Genomic DNA, 22053 nt, shown 5'->3' with positions numbered 1-22053 from the left:
AGAGTCTGGTTGAGGAGGACCCTCTGCCCACAGGCTCTTGTACTGTGTGTGTGTGTGTGTGTGTGTGTGTGTGTGTGTGTGTGTGTGTGTGTGAATACAGTACCTGATGTAATGTTGTGCATGGCTAAGTCTTAAGAAAAGTGCAGGCCGATTTCATGTTTTAGTAGGATCAGTTTTTCGCTGAATGTAATTATCCATATTATTTTCACACCTAGCTGAGCATTTACAGATAAATGAGGATAAATGTGCACAGATAGCCTCAAAGGATCTGCTTTATTTTTCAGCTAATACCTGCACCCTTTCCTGTTTCTTCCTCTACCTCCCTGTATTAAGTCTACTCTGCAATGTATCTGATTTTTCAGATCTGTAAATGAGACTGCTCAGGCATCTCATTTGCCTTCCCTGATGAACTTTTCAGGATTAGTATAGCTGAATTCAATCAAGTTTGACTCACTGATAAATGATGTCTTATGGGATTTATATGACTTTTGGAAAATCAACCTCATCATAGTATTTTTGCTTTTCAGCAAAGCTGAACTTTAAAGCTGAAGTTCGATATAGCTTAAATAATGCATGTGCTGTCTTTATCTGCTCTGTTTCAGTTTAATTCTTGGAATCAGTTTAATCGTCTACAGGAGTTTTCTTCAGTTTGCCAGTAGTGTGCAGTCATTTTGTGTTAATGCAATGTGATTTGCTGTAATAATGGGGTCCTAAATGCACAGATCCCATGAATACTGGCACAGACCCCCACTCCCAAAAATTAGTTATTTAGGATTGCTTTGGTTACAAAAATGAATAACACGTGCTGTTCAACCTATTGAAACTTATGCTTTTTCTATCTTATAGTTTGTGTAAGTGGGTGTATCCCAGTTCGCATACGGTCATATATAGTATTTGATTATTGCATCCCAAGCCATAGTAAATGGAAAGTACTATGCTATATAATTTATTTGATTCCGTTTGGTGACACTAGCGATGTGTAGATTACACATTTTCACCTAGCTAATGAATGCTAAAGTGATAAGTTGCTAATGCTTAAATGCAAATGTATAGTCTGAAGGTGTATGATACATATAATATGACATTATAGAACATTTGGGAGTAGACTTCACATTTACTTCACTGCAGTTGCGCACACATTGTGGTAGCAGAAAAACAGTGGTAACAGTGATCCACGGAATAGGATAAAAATGGGATTTCAGGATTGGAATGCAAAAAAATATAGTCTTCATTTTGAAAGAATACCGTCGTCGAAGACACCATTTGAACGCAGACGGTTATGTTTGCAAGCCATTAATCGGACAGACTGGACTGATGAAACCTGCGATGATTAGTCTACTATTAAAGCATGAAGGTCTACATAATATTCACATATGCAGTTCATTAAGGGCATATTGTATCAGCCTACAGTTACAACATGAAATATTTAAACCTATTACATTTTATCTAAAAAGTCATACTTTTTTTTTTTTAGTCCAATTGGGAGTTTATATCTCACAATTCAGAAGAAAAAAAATCATAATTGTGGGATATAAACTTGCAATTCTGAGGGAAAAAAAAACAACGACTTTATATCTCTTACGTCTCTTATTCTCACCAGAGCTGCATTTATTTGATTTACAATTTTTAACACGTTTTTCTATTTGAATATATTTTGAAATGTAATTTATTCCCATGATGGCAAAACTGAATTTTCACATGATCCTTCAGAAATCATTTTAATATGCTGATTTTGTGCTCAAGAAACATTTCTTATTATTATCAATGCTGAAAACAGTTGTGCTGCCTAATATTTTTGTGGAAAACATGATATATTTTTGATGAATAGAAAGTTAAAGAAACAGCAGCTTTTGTAACATTATAAATGTCACAAAAAGACTTACTGACCTGAAATATTTGATTGGTAGTGTAAAAAAACCTTCACATGTCTATGTGAGAACAGATTATGTTGGTGTGTGAGTAGCTGTCTGTGTGTTTGAGCATTGAAATAAAGCTTTGAAGTTTTGGACACTAAGAACCTGGAGAGCATTTCTGTAGAGCAGATGACTGAGCGTCTGTCTGTGATATAGCAACTTATGCTGTGTGTGTGGTGCTGTACAGTTGTCAGTATACATACATCGCATCCGTTCTTCATTTGTGTTTGTTTTGAAGTGTAACGGTGTGTGCGAGCTCTCCGTCTGTCTCTCTCTCTTATAACACGCTCCAGCAACACAGGGCAAAACAAAGGAAATGCTTTGCGTGATGCGGGGCCGATTGGCGCTCTCAGTGTAAGCAGACCCCTCCCCCCGGGGAATGATCTGCCAAAGCCTCCACGCTGCTCTGCTTTTAATAATAATTATCTAAAATCGCACCAATTAGCCTGCAGCTATACAAGGAACCGGGGGGAGGAACGGGAGAGAGGGAAGCAGAGAATAAGGACTGTAAGATTGCTCTTCTTATCTTTACATTAATTTAATATCACTAATGAACCCAGAATGAATCTTTTTGTGGTTTAAAAGTCTTTGATTTGCAATATCCCAGCACACCTTATAAATATCTGAGTTTTAAGGCCGAATGTTTCTGTTCTGACAAAAGGAGCATTTTTATTCTGAATCATCTAGTTATATATTCTTTTAATTAGATATGTTTGTGTGGTTTTAGTAGTGTATGTTAGTTTTAAGGCATACTATCCTGATTTGACTTGACATTTGACATATATTTGATAAGAATGTCTAAATCGCAAACAAATTCTACAAATTCTAACTAAACGTATAGTTGTGTAATTTCCAGCTGAAGATCTAATTAAAAATCAAATTAATTATTTGTTGTAAATGTGTAATAAAAATATATTTTAATATTAAATAGACTATTTAAAAACATATATATTTGTTTTCAAATAATTATAATGTAATTATAATTTATAATATGTATTATATAGTATTTAATTTCTATTTATGTATTGTTCATTCCAAGTAAAAGTCAAGTAAAAGTCTGAACTACGTTAGCAGCAGAATAAAATCCTTATAGTTCCTGTAGGACAACACTTTGTATGCAGTCACACCTTGCATACACTCTCCTCACCTCTCGTCCTTCCTCTCTTTCTCTCTATCTGCCTCAGAGAATGGAATGGAAATAACTCTGGAGACTGTCATATTATATTTTATACTCCTCATTGTGCGTGTTTCTGTGTTTGTGTTCTATCCCACCCTGCCTCATCCTCCTCTGCCTCACCCTGATCTGATCAGTGATCATGTAGCACCACCTGCAGGTCAGCAGAGAGGTAACAGCCTCTTCACAGGTACCTGATGTCCATGTACACGAACAGATGATTATTTTGCTGTCTTATGGAAGCAAGTTTGACAGGATCAACAGAATCGATTAACCAATCCTCTGTGTGTTCATGGCATCAATATTACATCACAAGGGGAGCTTGTAAAGTAGAGCATTATTATTGTGCGTACACCAACTCAATGTATCCCTGATCAGACTTTTTTTTTTTCTCATACAAGAGTTAAATGTCACACCCCTCTGAAAGCTCACATGCACCTTAGAGTTTGTACCTCATATTTTCTTCAATTGCTTTTTTTTTTCTTCTAAATCCCCCTTTGTGGCTTTAGGCTTTAAAATAAATCCTGTGTCCTGCATTTGCATTCTGCAAGCTTCTGCATTATTCATACAACAATTGGCTTTCATTTTCTTCTTGTGCAAGCCCAGGGCAGAGGCTGTGGTGTGTATTCCTCGCATGTGTGTTGTTGAATGCATGTGCTGCATTCTTTTTTTCCCCTTAAATTATTATAGGAAAACAAGTTCATATTTTACTCTCTATTCATCTCTAATAGTCATTCAGATATATTGCAAGAGTTAATATAGATGTGACATTTTATTTTATTTAAAATATGTCCCTAATGTTGTTGCATGATTTATCAGTCTTCATAATTCATAATACATTAAAATGATCTTTTTTGCACCCCTGAAATAACTTTTATGCTGATGTAAGAGAAACTGAATAACAATGGAAAATTTAGCCTAATACAGATTCAGATTTATTTTACTGAAACTGCTTTGAAAGCTTTGATGCTTTGAAATCTTTTCAAATTTCAATGGCTTTTCATGTACCCCCTTTTCCATGGCTTGCACTAAAGGGTAGCCAGGGCCTTGTTTAATTTTCTAAATAGTGTCATAATTCAGTAAATCCTAAATTGTCAGAGGCAGTAAAAGAGATATCCTGAGCAGCTGTAAATCATTTTTTAGCACAGGCAACTGCAGCTTATCACAGACACCTCTGTAAGTGTGTAGAGACGATATGATAAGAGGTTCAGGCCTCTGAATACAAGCACCAATCATCTAAAACGCATAACTCTTAACCATACGCACACCCACACACAGTATATCCTCTTCCCTGATGTTTACACAGGGTGTCATGCTGATATCAGTCACTTGCAGGGCAGTCAATCTTATCAGCCTCGGCCAAGGTCCAGAGACAGGCATGATGTGTTTGTTTTCACCCCTCATTAATGTAACAAAGCTTAATTAAGCCTTGCTTATCTCTCAGGCATGGATTCACAGACGTGCCATTGATGGAGGTGAGAAATGTGCGCATATTTTTCAACTCCCATATCTACCTGACTGCTATATGGAGGATGTTTGTACAAGACTCATCCTGGAATCACATTGCCGAAGAGGTCAAACAAACTGTTATTTAACTGACAAAAGCAAAGTGTCATCATTCAAATTCTGCGTTTGAGTTTTTTGTTTGCAAAGTGTCGTGTGTTGATATAACAAGGAAAAACATTTGCATGCTCTTTTGACAAAGTCAAGTTATCTGGGCAATCTCAAATGACAGCAAAACCTAATTTTCTCATGCAGACTCACAAAACCGTTTTGATTGGTGCGTTTCCCATCTTTGTATTACTTCACCAAATTGCCGCTCGCAGGGTTGCAAAACTCATTTGCTGTGTTTACTGAGAGGAAATGTGCTCACGTCCTGCTCTGTCCCTCTGCAGGGCAGCGAACACTTAGTGAACACACCGCAGAGACAAATGATTTGCCATTGGCTGTGATTTCCTAGATAGCTCAGTGGGGGGAGCCAGGAAGTGGGGCGGCAGGAGGGGAAGTTGAGCCCAGGCAGGGGAATAGACGGCCTGCTGGGAAGGAGATGGCTTTCTCTGACACAATCCGCCGGGAAGCCGTGGGGTCCTGAAATTGGGGGGGAACGGGAGGAGGCATCGCCCGCTCTGAATTTGTTCTGTCTGTTTCGCCCTTTCTCACTTACATCCCTCCCGCCATCTCTTTACTTTCCGTAGCAAGGGGTGGTTCTGAATGACAAGGCAAAGCTTCCTCCCCTCATGAAAAAAAGTGAATTATTTGTGTTTGAGAGAGAGAGAGAGTGTGCGTTTGGATATGCATATGAATTTGTGAAAAGCTTATGAAGACAGTGTTAGTCTGGAGTATTGCTCACAGCCTTGAGTTTTTTGCTCCTGGTTATGTTTGTGTGTGTTTATTTTGTAATGCTTCTGTGTGTGGGGATGTGTTGGAGCCTGTCTTGTATTGTTTTACAGGCAAGGTTATTGAGGCAGTGATAAGACTGGAGTCTCGGAGGCCGGTTAGTCAGTCTGACCTTGCAGTGTGAGCTGAGGATATGCAGACTGGCGGGCTAGGGGTCAGTGCATCCCAAAATCCCTTGGTAGCCTGTCTTTAGATTTAGAAAGGCAAGAGGAGTTCATTCTGCTCTCACTTTTATGAAGCTCAGAATGTGAAACATGCATGACAAAAAAATAAAATTAAAAATTAAAATCCAGCTGCCTAAGAAAGTCTGCAAAGAATAAAATATTATGTTTTTGTTATATATATATATATATATATATATATATATATATATATTAGGGCTGGGGGAATTAACGCGTTAATCTTTGTGATTAATTTGAGATGTTTAATGCGTTAAAATAAAATAACGCAATAAACGCAGCACTTTTCTCTTTTTTTTGCCTCGTTTTAATGATTTCCTGTTGTGGCTGCTATTGAAAAGGCCGAAAATATGCCGTTCCGCCCCTCCCTGTTCGGCGATCAGGTTTTATTCTCACGCAGCTTTCATGAGCGGGTCTTTTCAGCTCTGTGTGTGCGTCACGCTGTCCGTTCCGTGTGTGTGTGTGTGTTGGCGCGCTGCTGCGCTCTCTGCTCAATGTTCCGCTCCGTGTTTGCGCTGCGCGTTCTGCTCTGTCGTTAACGGCCCAAACGCTCCAATCATGTAGGCTACCGATCACGCACTGGAAAAGCAAAGTCCGCTCAAATAACGTGAAATTTCTCTGTAGTAGACTTCTGTTTGCAATAGCCCTACTGAGCTGGTATAGTCATGCTGGGCAACAATGGTAAAATTACCTGCTCTGATCACATGCTCTGGTAATAATAGCTTTGTAGGACTATATTTTATTTTGATAATTAGTGTCCAGAAAGGCGCCAAATAAATAAAATGTATTATTATTATTATTATTATTAAAAAATATAAAAATATATAATATGATTATTGAAAAAGAATAATATATTGATATTGATGTTTAATATTATTTTAATATAGGGCTATTTTCTGTTCCTTTTTTCCCCCCTGTGTTATTTAATTTAATTAGGTGATTCTAAGTTGAAATATTGATGATTACAAGCTTGGGGGAAATGCAATTAATTGCAATTAATTACAGCAAATTGTGCAATTAATTAGTTAATTTTTTTTAATCGATTCCCAGCCCTAATATATATATACAGTACTGTGCAAAAGTCTTAGGCATGTTAATCCGTCTGTGATTACATGAAGAAACAGAAAAAACTGAGACAAACTAAATCCAGAAGAACTGCGGGAACGTCTCCAAGATGCTTGAAGAAACCTTCCTGCAAAGCTACAGTACTGTGAAAGTACTGGCACTTGTGTTAAAATGCTGTAAAGTGAGAATGCTTTCAAAAATAAAATCCCAAATTGAATTTATTTATGATTTAACTTCTATTAACTAATTCAAATTTATTCTTTATTCTCTCTCTGTGCGTGCGTGTGTGCGTGCGTGCGTGCGTGCGTGCGTGTGTGCGTGTGTGTGAGGGAGAGAGAAATCAATTTTATCATTATTATTATTATAGCACAGTCGTTTTGTGGAGAGGAAACAGTAAATGGTGAGAAGTGGGTGGAATGTGACTGACATTCCCATTCATCTTGGCCCCATGATCTACAATTAATGGTCAGAGCCAGATTTGACATCCCTCTGTGCAGTAAATACAGAATGTGCAGCCTTTAGATGGGTGGATTTCCATGTTCAGACAAAGAAGATTTAGTGTGCAGTGTGGGTGGAGCAGAATTTGCTGTAGGTGGAGCTCTTGTGTCGGAGTTCGATGTCAGAATGTTTTCCACCTGCTGGTAGAGGACAGGACAGCTGCCTTTGTGTGGGTGTGAGTGTGTGCGAGTGTGTTGAATTGTGCGCTTCTCAGAAACGGCAGGTGAGAAATGAGCATATAGGAGCTTTTTTAATTCATGGATACATTTAGAGTGTGTAACCCCAATTAAAGCTCTAGTAGCATATTTTATAAGATGAATTAATTAACTGATTAACCGCCTTAATTTAGATGTAATTTCTTATATAGTTGTACATGCATTGTTTCTGTTGCATTTTATGTAGAAATCACAAATCCACAAATTACACGGTTCATCATATATGACAGTGCGGCATACTCTCCGTCAAGCACGAGAACAAGCATTTTTCCTCGCAATATCTCTGGCTTGGCTTTCACTTCCTTTCTCCTTTCCACTGCTCTCTCTCCCTCCCTCCCTCCTGCAGTCTACCGCAGGCCCTCCATCTCTGTGGTCTGTCAGCATGCTTTTTCATTTGGCTTGTTGCTACAGGGGGCTCGGCGCTGGCAGATTACAACTCGCCAGCCAGTCATTTTCGATTTATCTGAGCTCTCCGCGCCCCCACCTCCCTCCCCCGCGCCTCGCTCTCGCCCCGGTCGGCATCAATCCGCACGCACACACACATACAGCCATTTGTCAGACCCTCCTTCCATTTCTCTCCTCCTCCACCTCCTCCCTTTTTCGATTGGCACGAAAATTTAGCTCGCAAGCTCGGAGACAAAAAAGAAATATTGTGTCAGGGGAAGCGTTTAAGTTGGAGGAGGCAGCCAGGGTTGTGTTATTACTTAGGGCTCTGTCACCACCGATGACCCCAGAGAGTAGAGAGTATCGATCACTTGTCACTCAAAGCATTCAGAAGATTGCATTGACAAAGCTTGTCGAGGCCTTTAATAGCAAGGTTAGCAGCCTTTGGCGGAGGCCCAGGAGAAAAGTCTAACTGAGCCCCATTACATGGTAGCTTTTAACCAGTCCCCTGGCCCACAGAGTGGATTGATAACAGTAAGGAAGTAATTTTAGTCTCATAATTGCCTTCCTCTGGTTGACATTTGTGGCCCTAAGAGCATGTAAAGAAAAAAAAAAAAGAAAAGCCCATCATGGCCAGACAGAGACGATGAAGGATGCCGTTGTCGTTTGGCTGGAAAATTAAGGAAATTAGCTACATTTTCGAAATGTATTCTGACAGAGGTAGACTATAGGTGCGCACAATTTACGTTTTCGAAATCAACTATTCGGTGGGTTGCTTAAATGACTAGTCCACTAATTGCTAGATATTATCGAGTTCACCTGACCCTGATTGGCTGTGTTTATTGGGGGGTGTTTACATAAGACACAATCATATTATATGTAAGGAATAATCAGCTAGTTTCCAAGGCAACATTTCTCATTTCCGTTTAGTTTAATGTGAACTACAAAAATAACTCTAAATAAACTAAAACTAAAACGTAATTAAAAAAAAACGTTATAGACATGTTTAAAAAAACTAATAAACATGACAAAAACACAACAAAATTACTAAAAATTTAAAATTTAAATTAAAATCAATAAATACAATCTAATTCAAATATATGTTGGAAATTGTGTGTATGTGTAGGAAAACATGCCTAGACGCATGGAGTGAACTGAGGAAACATGAGATTGAAAAAAGCATATGACTGTGATTTATGCTCTGAAGGAAGTCCATTACTTTCTAAAGGAAGTGCAGACCTAAACACAAACAGAGAGATGCCGTGCGTGGCTGAGAAGGTCAAACAGCCTTAAGCCGCTTAAAAAGATGGACGATAACAGCCTTGTTTAAGATGAACTCTTGCCAGAGGCTGAACAAATCAAAAAAAAAATATTTCAATCTGGTTATAATTTCACACTATTATTATTAATTTGCCACAAAATAGCAGCATCAGTATGAAGCAAGAAGAAACGGGGCCGAGGCCAGAACTTCTCCTGGGAATGCTGTAATTTGTGTCTGACACTGGTGGGACGGTTTGTCCCCAGCCCTGGTTTTCTCTCCCATGTGATGTAGGTGGTGACAGGTCTATGAGAGCAGGAAGCTATTTTAAACACAGTGTAAATCGTATACTCTGAAACACACACTGATCACCTGTGTCCCGCATTCCCAGAATGGCCCACCCAGATCCTTGGTGTCATGAAGGGAGGCTATATACCTTATCTTTACAGGCAACTCTGAAAAATGAAGACCAACACCTGAAGAAACTAATGGTGTGTATAACGCTTAGAGAATTTTTCATCAAAACAGATCAAGGCCTCATGCATAATTTACATCATGCATGTTTCCCATAATAAAGTCCAAACCACAGAATCTGTGCGCACATGATTTATAAATAGTATCATGATATGATGTTGTTTTTAAATGCAATCTTTTGTTTAAACAATGGAAGAATGACGGGAAAGAAAATCACATGACATTAGTGTTGTTTTCATGACCTTTTATAAAAATGTCTTAACTTTCGATGCTGCTTAAACATTGGCTGTGTAACTAAGGTCACATGTTTTGGCCACTTTGATGATTCAGTTCAATCTTTTAAAATAAAGTCGTTACTTTATTTAGTAGTCGTTACCTACTAAACATTCTTTGACTTGGAAACCAGAGAAAAATAATTGGCGTTTGTTTTGCCAGGTATCATAGCAGTGTCTTACATAGTTTCCGCTAGCAGTATGAATATGTTTTATGTTTTCATATCAGTGGTTCATGTACTTAACCTGTGCTTTTACACTTTATGTACATTATTTATAAACACCATTATTTACTATCAGATCACTTGCTGTTGTGTTTTGCGTTTGACGGATGGATGCAAGTGGATTTAAACAGTGGCCAGTAACACACCTACTGTATGTGAGTTCATCATTTGTGCTATGATTAGGGGTATGTGAAGAATGGCGGTAAAAATAACCACACTTCTTGCAGAATAATTCGAATAATCAAAAAAATGTCACGTAAACTTGAGTTTTGCTGGTGTCATGTAAAAATCTTCCTGTGATTAAGTCCTAAAGGCCATTGCACACTGAGTCCGAAATTCGCATCCGAAATTTTCGGACGTTAAAACAAAAATTCGACCTCACGTTATGTCAATCACGCTTGCACACTGTCTACAAAACTTTCGTCCGTAATAAAAAAATTCGGATCGGGTTCGATTTTCTGCGTTTTTCGCATCCACAGCCAGTATTTTGAGAGGTTTTTTGACAATTCAGAGCCACCGTACAAGCGAACGACAAAATCCATCATTATTTGGGTATAAAATATAACCTGTATACAGCTGTTCTGTCTGCCCAGCGCTTCCGCCGGCCGTGTGTGTGTGTCCATAATTAGACATACTGCCAGTCTCTGTTCAGGATCGATTGGTTCACGGAAATTGGCGGTCTTCTTTTTAATATGTGGCTCCAGTTATCGCTAGCAAAGCATCAAACTATTCCACTGACATTCTGAGGTAAATTTTGAATCGCTCGGGATAATTTTACAACTCCTTGATAAGGAGGTGAAACTCTCCTTCCTCTCGGTGCAATCTCAGGATTGGATGGACCCAATATTTCCTCTTCCTTTTTCTCCTTTTAAGAAGTCAAATTCATCCTCACTGCTTGACGAATCCATTTTGTATTTTTTGCGTTTTTTTCCGCAAAGGTTTAATAAATACGCATCGGACTCAGTGTGCAAGGTTTCTGTGCGTGACGAATTTTAAGGCTGACGAACACGAAAAAACGCATACGAAAATTTCGGACTCAGTGTGCAATGGCCTTTACGCAAGCGGGAAGGAAGTCGACCGGAAGTTGAAGTCGGCCGGGTGCCGCCATCTTGAGCGGAACTTCACTTGCGTTAGCAATCCCATTGACTTCCATTCATTTTGGCGTCACTTTGACAGCGAATAACTTTACATCTGAGGCGTTTGAAGACTCCATTTGTCCATTTTTTATTTCTAAAGAAACACGACAATGTATAAAATGCTCCATTACCTTGTAGCTTATGTAATGGCCCCGTAGAAGCAGTTTTTGTAAAAGTATGCTAACGATTGCGTCATAATCACGCGACTCTCTGTCGCACACTAGAGAGATTACCGTATGGACGGGAGGAGAAGCTCGCGGGCAATCGGGGAGACGTGGAGGCAAAATGACAATATAATTAATCAGAATACCTGGCAAAAGTTGCTCCTGCTCCACGCTCATGGACAGCTCCTAATCACACTCTCCGTCTCTGCAAGATTCGGAAGGGAATGATTCAGATTTCTCTTAGCACAGCTACTAGAAGACAGACGGGTTGCTCACGTGGTCCGTGTAACGCTTTGCTCGGTTTGAGTCTGCGCGTCAGGAAAGGAAGTGCTAAAAAATCGCTGAAAACGGGCTTCACTTGTCTCAACTGAGTTCCAATGGGGTCGCTGTGTCCATTTCTTTTACTGTCTATGCCTTTACGCCGCCTTCACACTGGCAGTTGAAATCAGCTCCGATCATAGACAGTAAAAGAAATGGACACAGCGACCCCATTGGAACTCAATTGAGACAAGTGAAGCCCATTTTCAGCGATTTCTTAGCACTTCCTTTCCTGACGCGCAGACTCAAACCGAGCAAAGCGTTACACGGACCACGTGAGCAACCCGTCTGTCTTCTAGTAGCTGTGCCAAGAGAAATCTGAATCATTCCCTTCCGAATCTTGCAGAGACGGAGAGTGTGAGTAGGAGCTGTCCATAAGCTTTGAGCAGGAGAAACTTTTGCTAGGTATTCTGATTAATTATATTGTCATTTTGCCTCCACGTCCCCCCGATTGCCCGCGAGCTTCTCCTCCCGTCTATACGGTAATCTCTCTAGTGTGCGACAGAGAGTCGCGTGGTTATGACGCAATCGTTAGCCTACTTTTACAAAAACTGCTTCTACGGGTCCATAACATAAGCTACAAGGTAATGGAGCATTTTATACATTGTAGTGTATCTTTAGAAATAAATAATGGACAAATGGAGTCTTTAAACGCCTCAGATGTAAAGTTAGTCGCTGTCAAAGTGACGCCAAAATGAATGGGAGTCAATGGGATGCTAACGCAAGTGAAGTTCTGCTACAAGATGTCGGCACCCGGCCGACTTCAACTTCCGGTCGACTTCCTTCCCGCCTGGCTCCGATACGGCAGCGAAACAACCGGAAGTCATTCATTTCCTATGGAGATTCGCAGACCGCATGCGAATGGGTCCGAACCAGGTGCGAACGAGTGCGGTGCGAAAAAAATCGTGTCCGTTGGCCATCCGGATGCGTTCAAAAAATTGAACTCTTGCGAAAGGCTACGGACGGTTTCTATCCGAAAATCCCAACGGAAGTTAGCGTTGCTATGGTACTGATAAACAAACCTGGATTCTTAACTTTTAATAAAATAAATAATGATTTTATAACGATTAGTTGTCATGTCATTTTTTTATTTTCATGATGTTTTAACGTTATTAGGGCAGTTAATACAATTAAATAATTCAATATTTAAATATACTCGCTTCCGAGGCTTCCGACCACTGATCTATATAATGACATTATATATATATATATATATATATATATATATATATATATAATGTCATTCTATATAGATCAGTGCTTCCGATGCTTTTCACCGTTGTGTACGACGTCCGCTGGGGGCGTATTGCGTATTACGGAGCTGATTTCAACTGCCAGTGTGAAGGCAGCGTCACTCTTAAGGTCCTTGCACACTGAATCCGAAATTTTCGCATGCGTTTTTTCGTATCCGTCGTCATTCTGTGGCTCTAACGCCGCCTTCACACTGGCAGTTGAAATCAGCTCCGTAATACGCAATACGCCCCCAGCGGACGTCGTACACAATGGTGAAAAGCGTCGGAAGCGAGTATATTTAAATATTGAATTATTTAATTGTATTAACTGCCCTAATAACGTTAAAACATCATAAAAATAAAAAAATGACATGACAACTAATCGTTATAAAATCATTATTTATTTTATTAAAAATTAAGAATCCAGGTTTGTTTATCAGTACCATAGCAACGCTAACTTCCGTTGGGATTTTCGGATAGAAACCGTCCGTAGCCTTTCGCAAGAGTTCAATTTTTTGAATGCATCCGGATGGCCAACGGACACGATTTTTTTCGCACCACACTCGTTCACACCTGGTTCGTACCCATTCGCCTGCGGTCTGCGAATCTCCATAGGAAATGAATGACTTCCGGTCGTTTCGCTGCCGTATCGGAGCTGATTTCAACTGCCAGTGTGAAGGCGGCGTAAACTGTCAAAACACCATTCAAATGCTTGTTACGGATGCGAGAAAAGCGGATTTTTTTTTTAGGTTGTATTTATTTTTTAATGTGCGAAAATTTCGGACGCGAATTTCGCACTCAGTGTGCAAGGGCCTTTATTGTAAAAAATCCCATTATTAGTGCGGATGTAAACGTGATGGAATGATGGAGGGAAACATCATCTGAAAAGATTCACAAATTCAGCTCCCAATCACTAGGCCAGCAGTAGGATACTTTGTTGCAACATGACTTGTGTAATAAATCACCAGTTTGTTTCAAGTTGTGTCGTGTTCTATTTGTTGTCTGTCCAATAATAGAGTGGAAGCACTTAAAGTCTCTGTTAGCCATTTTTTGTTGGTTTGTTTAGCATCCTAATGCTCAGTTAGAGATTTTTCCACGTCTGCATGGGCGGTAAGGTGACACTCCGGTCCTGACTTGTTTACATCCACAGATGTAAATAGGCCATATAAAATGTATAAATATAGAAACCAAAAAAATAAACAACACATCATTCCACACCAGTGCCGCACATTCTCCCTGTCACTTTCATCATAGACAGACGGACAAAAAATAAAAGTGGTCTCTACCACACCAGATACCCCTGTTTATCATATTACCGCCACACATGAGCCGCGCGCATGGCTTGACCCGGTGTTAAGTGTCCGCGCTAAATTTCATTGCTTCCATCTACTGGAAGGCTTGCCAATATACTGGCAGTGAATTCCTAGAGGAAAATAAATGGCAATAAAAAAGAGAAATGAGAGCCCCTGCAAGCTGAGAAGAGAGGAGATTTTTTTTTCGTTCTCTTTTATTGAGGCTGGCTGGTGTTGGGGGATGTGACTTGGCACCGTGAGCGAGGCTTAGTGAGATGGCGAGCCCTGAAAGCCGATAGCCGAGTAACAACTACAGCCGGATCGCGGAGGCCTGGGAATGTAATTAATTGCACACAAATTTATTTGATGAAATGTTATGTAGTGATAAGCACTTGGCCTGCTAGCTTAAATTCTCTGGCTTCTCTGTGACAGCCTGCCCTCTATGTATCTGCTGCATTCTGGGAAATATCTGCTTAGCTTCCAAGACCTTGTTCATTTGCTTCATATCAGCCAAGTTGTATTTATCTCTTGAGTGTCATTCTGTTAGGGATGGGTCAAGATAGTCATCTAGTTGTCCACCAACTGACTAGATTTATTTATTTATTCTCAATTTCCCTTTTTTTAATTCTTATTTCCTCATTTTGTCTTTATTAGGGCTGTCGAAATTAACATGTTAACGCTTGCGTTTAATTTGTTCAGTTTAACGAGAAAAAAAAATGTAACGCAATTAACGCAGCAGCCGTTCATCTTATGCATCATAAACACATCCCAATAAATGGTCTAATCGGGGTCAGGTAAACGGATTCCTTGACTAGTCGTATCTGTTCTGTACATGTGTGGCGTTCACAGACTGACGACCTCATCTTTTATTGTCATTCTGTGCACCATGACTAGCTGTTCAGATATGATCTAAGAGAATTGAAGTCTCCGGTCGCTCGTAATATCTCACTTCCCTCCTCTGCTCTTCAGTTCATTATTAAATCTGGGAATTGTCCCCATATATCAGTATGCAGGAGCAGCACATTATAGAGCCATTTGTAGGAGTGGAACTGGAGTAGTGCTGAGCACAAGCAGAGGATGGATGTTAAAAGCATATTGATTTGTCTATAATGTCATTGTACATCACTAAGTTTTATATCCATATAAATGCGTCCTCAGGTTTGTCCTCGAGGCAGCAGCTGAAGTGAGTAAACGTGGCTCTTTGTGTGAGTTATGAGGTTTAAACTGCACTCTGCACTGTTTTTACTCCCTGTCCACCTCTACCTCTCTTTTGTCTCTCTTTTTTTTCCCTTCCTTCAAGGTTCATTTACCCTCAGGCCTCTGTTGAGAGACGCAGCCTCTCTCTTGCTTCCTAAAAGCGTCGCATTCTCACACAGGTGGAATAAAAGGCAGGTTAAAGCTAATGGTAATCGTCAGTTAAGATCCCTTATGCCATCACGACAGCAGCTCCTGACAAGGTCACTGAAGGTCGTCGCATGTCACTTGAGCTTAGCAACCGCAAAGAGGGGGGCCCGCAGCGTTTCCATGGCAATCGCACCTTGGGGAACGAGAGACGCTGATGAAAGCTGCAATATTCCTGCAAAATTGTTTCTGCTGACATTTAGGATGTGATGTCACCTACAGAATTGAGGCTTTGGGGGAATGTAGATGTCGATTGGAGCGCTGACGGAGAAAGGCGGCGAATATAACCCGGTGTCTTTGCGAGGACAGGGTGATCTAGTTTAAGCATGACAATGTGCGAGTGGAAGCACGCTGCAGTACGTACTCAGGCGTAATGTTAGCCTAAATAAACAGCCACGCAGGCCTTTTAGCCTGACCCGAGCTCTGATCCCTGTTGACAGGCTGTTACTTTAGATCGGATGCGATACAGGCAGCTTGTCTGCGGCGGTTAAGAGCCCTGGCCCTCAGAGCTGAGGAGGTCATAGCGGGGCCGATCGGGTTGGCGGGGTGACTCAGTGGCTGTCCAAGCAATGACGGAACATTTGAAGCCGTGCTGCACCAGCTATGATGGCCCCTGCATCCTTCTGTCAAGCGCTGTTGTCGTTGGGGTAAGCTCACTCAGGTTAACTGCTCACAGCTGTATCCAACTACTGCCGGCTGCCAGAAAACCAGAACGCTCAGATGGAGGTCCAGGGAGCTCATGCAGGGCCTTTTAGTTCACTAATTGGGAACAGAGTCAAGACCTCTGTGTGTTGTGACCTATATACAGACGTATTGTAGAGCAATATGCCATGAGAGTAGGGAATTGTGATTCTTCTGAATCACAAAGATCTAAAAAGAGCCATTTTAAATGGCGTTTACTGTGCCCAAAATGTTATTTATGTAATTATATATATAAGACTACAATAATAATACAAATAATAATTATTACAGACCCTCCTCACCTCCACATGTAACAGTATAATTATCACTTTCATATTGTTATATTGCACTGAAAAGAAAGCAGAGAGGGAGATATGTAAAGTGTAGTCATTGGAAACTGAGGGATTTGACTCTGCAGCAGGAAATGGACAATTTATTATAAGCAGCCAAGCGCACTGGTGGATTATCTATCTCACATTCTATAAAACGTCATAAGTGACCCAAACTCAAAGCAGACACAATGATGAATTCGTGTGGAGAAGCATTTACTACAAACCCTTTTCAGAGATACTGAAAATTCTGGATCATGAGCTGCGCATGTGTAAAAGAACACAGTGCTGTGCTTCACTCTGAAACATGCAGCGCATGTATTTATTTTATTAAATTGCAGCTCTTCGATTTGATAATCGCACTCCCATATTGTGATTTCAGTTTTATTTCAATTAATTGTGCCCCCCCCCCAATATAAGAGGTTGAGTGCTACAGTTATTTCATCACAGCTGATGGGTAATTCAAATCGATAAAATGTGATAAAATTGTATTCTTTTGAAACATTCTTCAAAATATCTTCTTTTGTGTTTCACAGAAGAAAGTAAATCATGCAGGTTTACAATGACATGAGAGTGAGTAAATGATGACACAATTTTATCTTGTCAGCCAATCACGGAGGGTACAGTGGTAAGCATTGTCTTCGGGTTGTAAGCCAATGTTGACTTATATAGACCAGACCCTCCTCACCTCCACATGTAACAGTATAATTCTCCCTCTACGGGCCGCCGTCTGCTCCAGTGTTAAAACAGGCGTTATATTGCACTGAAAAGAAAGCAGAGAGGGAGATATTTAAAGTGTAGTCATTGGAAACTGAGGGATTTGACTCTACAGCAGGAAATAGACAATTTATTATAAGCAGCCAAGCACACTAGTGGATTATCTATAAAACTTTCATGGCTGTCCCTCAGTGGCAGGCAGCCATAAAACTTCCCGAATGAGGGACTTGTTAATTTACTTGTTAAAGCAAATTAAAAATTTATAAGCGCTTTTAGGTAAATGAGATCCTCTTTCATTGGCGCTCTAGTGGGATTCTCACTCTCTCTTTCGGCTCCTTGGAGGACAGGTTAGCTGTGCTGAAACCCGCAGAAGAACAATAAAAGCTGGTAAATTGTTCCAGGTTTTATTACTGTCAAGCTGCACAGCTGCTGTAGTGCGTAACTAAGGAAGAACAGAAGCCGATAGCAACAGAATCCCTCGGGCTTCCACTGGAAGTGAAGGGTCAGCCGAGCTGTTCAAAGTAGGATTTTAGATGAAAAGAGTATTGGGGTTTGCGAACGGCGCCGTTTAAAAGGCCAATGTGGCGGAGTCGGTCTTTGTGTTTGACTGCATCGGGTTGTGGGCCGAGCCTGTGGGAATAGTTCAATAGACTTGTAAAATTTTATCATAACACCGGCAAGCACTTTTCAGCAAGTGGGCAAAGGAAGTAATTGACTACATGTGCTAACGATAATCCTGTAAAAGCTTCAAAAGCCATTTTAAGAGTCTAGTCAGAGCCTTTCAAAGGATGCTTATCCCATTATTTGAGCTTTGTTTCTACCTCTGAAGAACCGTACTGTTTTGTTCTTCCAATGGGTTCTTTGCTTTCGAATATGCGTAGCAAAACACAACATCTCCTTATACCATCACGCTGTTGATAACTTTGAAAGGATGCTCATCTAAGCTCTCACCTCTTTACAAGTGCTTCCATCTCAGTATAAACTAATATGGCTTTTACAAGCAAGCTCTTAATGTATGTCAGTATTATTTCAGATTAAGGCACCATTCTCCAGTAGTGCCATTGAAATCCACCACTCCCACTTTCAAATTTAAAGGGCCATTAAAACTGTCTGTTATATGGAAACTCAAAGCTATTGTGTGCTATGTCTTTGAGACAATCCCTATAAAATACATTTAGACTTATGGACTGTTGTAACAGCGCTTGTAATGGATGCATAGCTTCAGTGCGGGTGCCAGGGCGAAATCGCAGTAAATCCAAAATAAAAAGTCTTGTTGTATTGCTGAAGTTGTTCACAAAGAGCTGGTGTGAATTAATGTGACTTTCTATCAGTATAATTCAGTCAAAAGCTGTTACGCTTGGCCTCCGTATGCCCTGTTGGAAACAAACTACCTTCATGGAGGTTTTCTCTCAGACGGACTCGCTAAGTGCAATGTGATTACAGCGCTATAAAACTGTGCTATCTATAAAACGACCATTGACGGCTGACTTTCTTTTTTGCGGGCGATTGCAAGAGCCAGGTTAACGCGCACAGGTCTCTTTGACCTTTTTATGAGGAAGGCAAAACGAGAAGCTCTTTCCATTACTGCCTCACATCAAAGCCTTGGCAGCATAAATTAATTTTTAATAGCGTGGAGGCTTTTGTGCCAGGGAATCATGCTGACTGCTTATTGAAAACAGTTGTTAATTCTATACTTCAGTAAACTCAGACAGGGGGAGGGAGAAATCAGCCCTAACAGGGAACAGATTGAGGCAAAACAAGAACTTACTGTGTTGAAATTAATGGCAGATGCACTTACTGGTAGTTTAAATGTTTCATTAGATGCTAATGTCTTACTGTGTTTTTAATTGTTGAGGAATTAGTTGCTGGAATATGAAAACCATCTGTTTGTTATCTTCCTGGAGGGGGAATCTTTACCAAGGCTCTGCTCTCAGGGTTGTTAAAGGAGTTTATCCTTATGGTGCAACCTGGTGGAACTGTCAGTCTTCATTAACGTCATTATGATTGCACAAGCAAGACTGTGAAAACCCACAGACGCCCGTATGCACACATACACACTCCTAAACAACATTATTATGTACACACACTCACAGGCGTGTACATATGGGAGATGCTTGCTTTCCAAAGAACGATCATTTTTATAAGAAACTGCATTACGTTTGTTATGACAGTTAATCTAGCGAGCAGCAGTAGGTAACGATCATATGCCAAAACCGAGCTGAGTAGTGCCAGAAAGAGCATAGGAACAATAAAAATGAACACAATAGATATCACACTTTATGTGTCTAGACATCAGACTAATTTCAGAGTTAGTGAGATGCCCTGTTAAACTGTAAATGTGGAGTAATGAACAATGTGTGGACATAGAGGTTTATAGACAGGACTGCTCCAGCTTTCTGATTTATCGACTGTGGGTGGAAACCCGATTTGCACTGAACTTTTTGATGATGGTAATTTATCGTGGCTACCAGCATTGCACTTTTTTCTTTAACACCTCTATTAATAAAATCTCTTCAAAAATTACTCAGAGAACTCATAAGAAATGACCCGCGTGCCTTCAGGAAAAAGTACTTCATTTTTCAAAGGCTATTTAAGAGGCATTAAGTGGAATTGAGTGGGGAAACCTAGTAACAAATCTCCACATCGCTTTTCAGTTCTCATGTAAAAGATGACCTGCTTAACTGGTTAAAGGTAGTTTATCTGGGTTTGATATCTGTGTTAATATTTGATTATTAACTCAACCCAGAGTAAGTAAATATGCACCATCCTTTTACATAGACATCAACATTATTTACATGGAGAATAATACAAGTGCTTCCTCATAGTAATTTACTTAGTGGTGTTTTCTTCTTCTTAGAAGTCTATACATGCATGTTAAACATTTCTTCAGGCAGATAGAGCCATATAATGAATCACATTACTATAGATGTACGGGATTTTTACAGCCAGTATCCATTATGCATTTCTTGTCATAACTAAGCAATACTGAACTAAAACCTGTTTATTTAAACTTTTATCCGGAGCTCTTAACCAGTGTCTTCAGACTCACTGCCCAGAGTCACTTGAAAAGGAACACCAGCTGTTGCAAGTTTTTGATTACAAAAATGCTGCAAGTTGGTTGAATAAACCAAATACAAATAAACAAGTACAATAATACTCACTGTATGCAATACCTTGCCCTAAAACAAAAGTTTTTAATAAGTCTAATGAAAACAAGTGGCTTAGACAAAATGGGGATGAATTGGCTGATAAGCTTAATAGCTAAATGTGGAATTGATATTAAATACAGTAGTTTTACAATAGTTTCAAATACAATAAGACATTATTTTTTTATTTATCCATAAGTATTTCATTTGATATTGTAATTATTATTCATTGTCCTTTTATTATTTTCCAATTTATTATTGAATTAGTTTATTTACATTTTACATTTTTAATGCTGAATATAAATAAAGACATTAAAGACAGTATTTGACCTTGAAACACAAGGCTTCTCAACAGGAATAAAACGACACATGCATAAAAATGCACCTAGTTGACCTGTCCATCCTCCCTCAACTTCAAACTTTACAGTCCCTTGTCCTCCTTTTTGTTACTGCCAACTCTCTCTCAGTCTCTTTCTCTCTGTGAGCTGTGCCTGCCTCTTATCACGGTGGCCTGCTGGTAGAAGCAAGCGTCTCTGCCTGGAGTCACTGAGCTTCTCCCTCTGAGAGAGATCCTTTCACATAGCTAATGGCTACAGAAAGGGAACAGTTTCATTTTAATTATGTGCTTTACTCAAGGGCCCTCTTCCCCGCAGTCCCTTATCCTGCCTGTGTGCCTTTAACAACCCACAGCCTGCACCAGTGAAAAGAGATATTCTCCAACCCTCATCTTTTTCCCTCCCCCGTCCCGCTGCCTTTGTCAAGAACTATCGCAAAGAATCTGTTTTTATTCTTCTACGTGATGGGGAAGTATGAAAGAGCGAGTGAGACAGAGAAAGAGGGAATGTCTGGGAGAGAAAGATAGGAAAAGAAATGAGCGGCCAAACTATCTCTCCATCTTGGTAAACAACCCCCCAGTGTGCCGTGGCCTGCTCTGCTTTTTCCATTAAGTGACACTGCAGTCATTTACAGCTCATCCCGACTCATAAAACTGGGTTTTCATGTGCTGAGAGATGAAGGCAGTGGGTTTTTGGCAGTGCGAGGGGTACGGAAACAGCCCGTCTGAATGGCGAAGCTTCAGAAGACGTAAACTGCAGACCTTGATGACAGTTGCCGGGTCCCAGGAGTATGCCATTGTTCTCCAGACTTTACTGGGGCTCAGATGTTTTTGGATTTTATGTCCTCCTCCCGCTTTCCCCCTCGTCCTTCTCCTCTACACTCTGCTCTTATTCTTTATGATTTCTAGCGTGCTGAAGGACACCTGCTGTGAATCTCTGGTTCTTGCACGGGGAGAGTGGCTTACTGAATGGAAAACTGCTTTTGATGTAGTTTTATTTCTTTATTTTATTTCTCTTTCTCACAGGTCTGATATGAAGTCAGGCTTCTCCAGACAAAACCGTGCAGATGTCAGTGGTCAGAGTCGCTTTTGCCGTTTATTTATTTTTGCTCTTTATTTGATAGAACCCAGTTTCAGTATGTTCAACCCTCTGTGCCATATCTTCAACAGATTTACAAGAATTTTGGGTTACCATTTTTGGTGTCCTATTCTCACTGCATGAATATATGTTATATTTTAATGTTTATAAT

The 22053-nt window shown here is 40.1% G+C and overlaps 1 protein-coding gene across 3 annotated transcripts in view; it reads left to right on the top strand.

Moving 5' to 3' along the window:
* The window catches only part of auts2a (activator of transcription and developmental regulator AUTS2 a), a 341760-nt gene that overhangs the window by 112577 nt on the left and 207130 nt on the right, over window positions 1–22053 (top strand). The window lies entirely within an intron of this gene.

Source organism: Abramis brama (assembly GCF_963993115.1).
Source record: "Abramis brama genome assembly, chromosome: 25".
Classification (NCBI taxonomy): domain Eukaryota; kingdom Metazoa; phylum Chordata; class Actinopteri; order Cypriniformes; family Leuciscidae; genus Abramis; species Abramis brama.
This window is presented reverse-complemented; position numbering and strand designations above follow the sequence as displayed.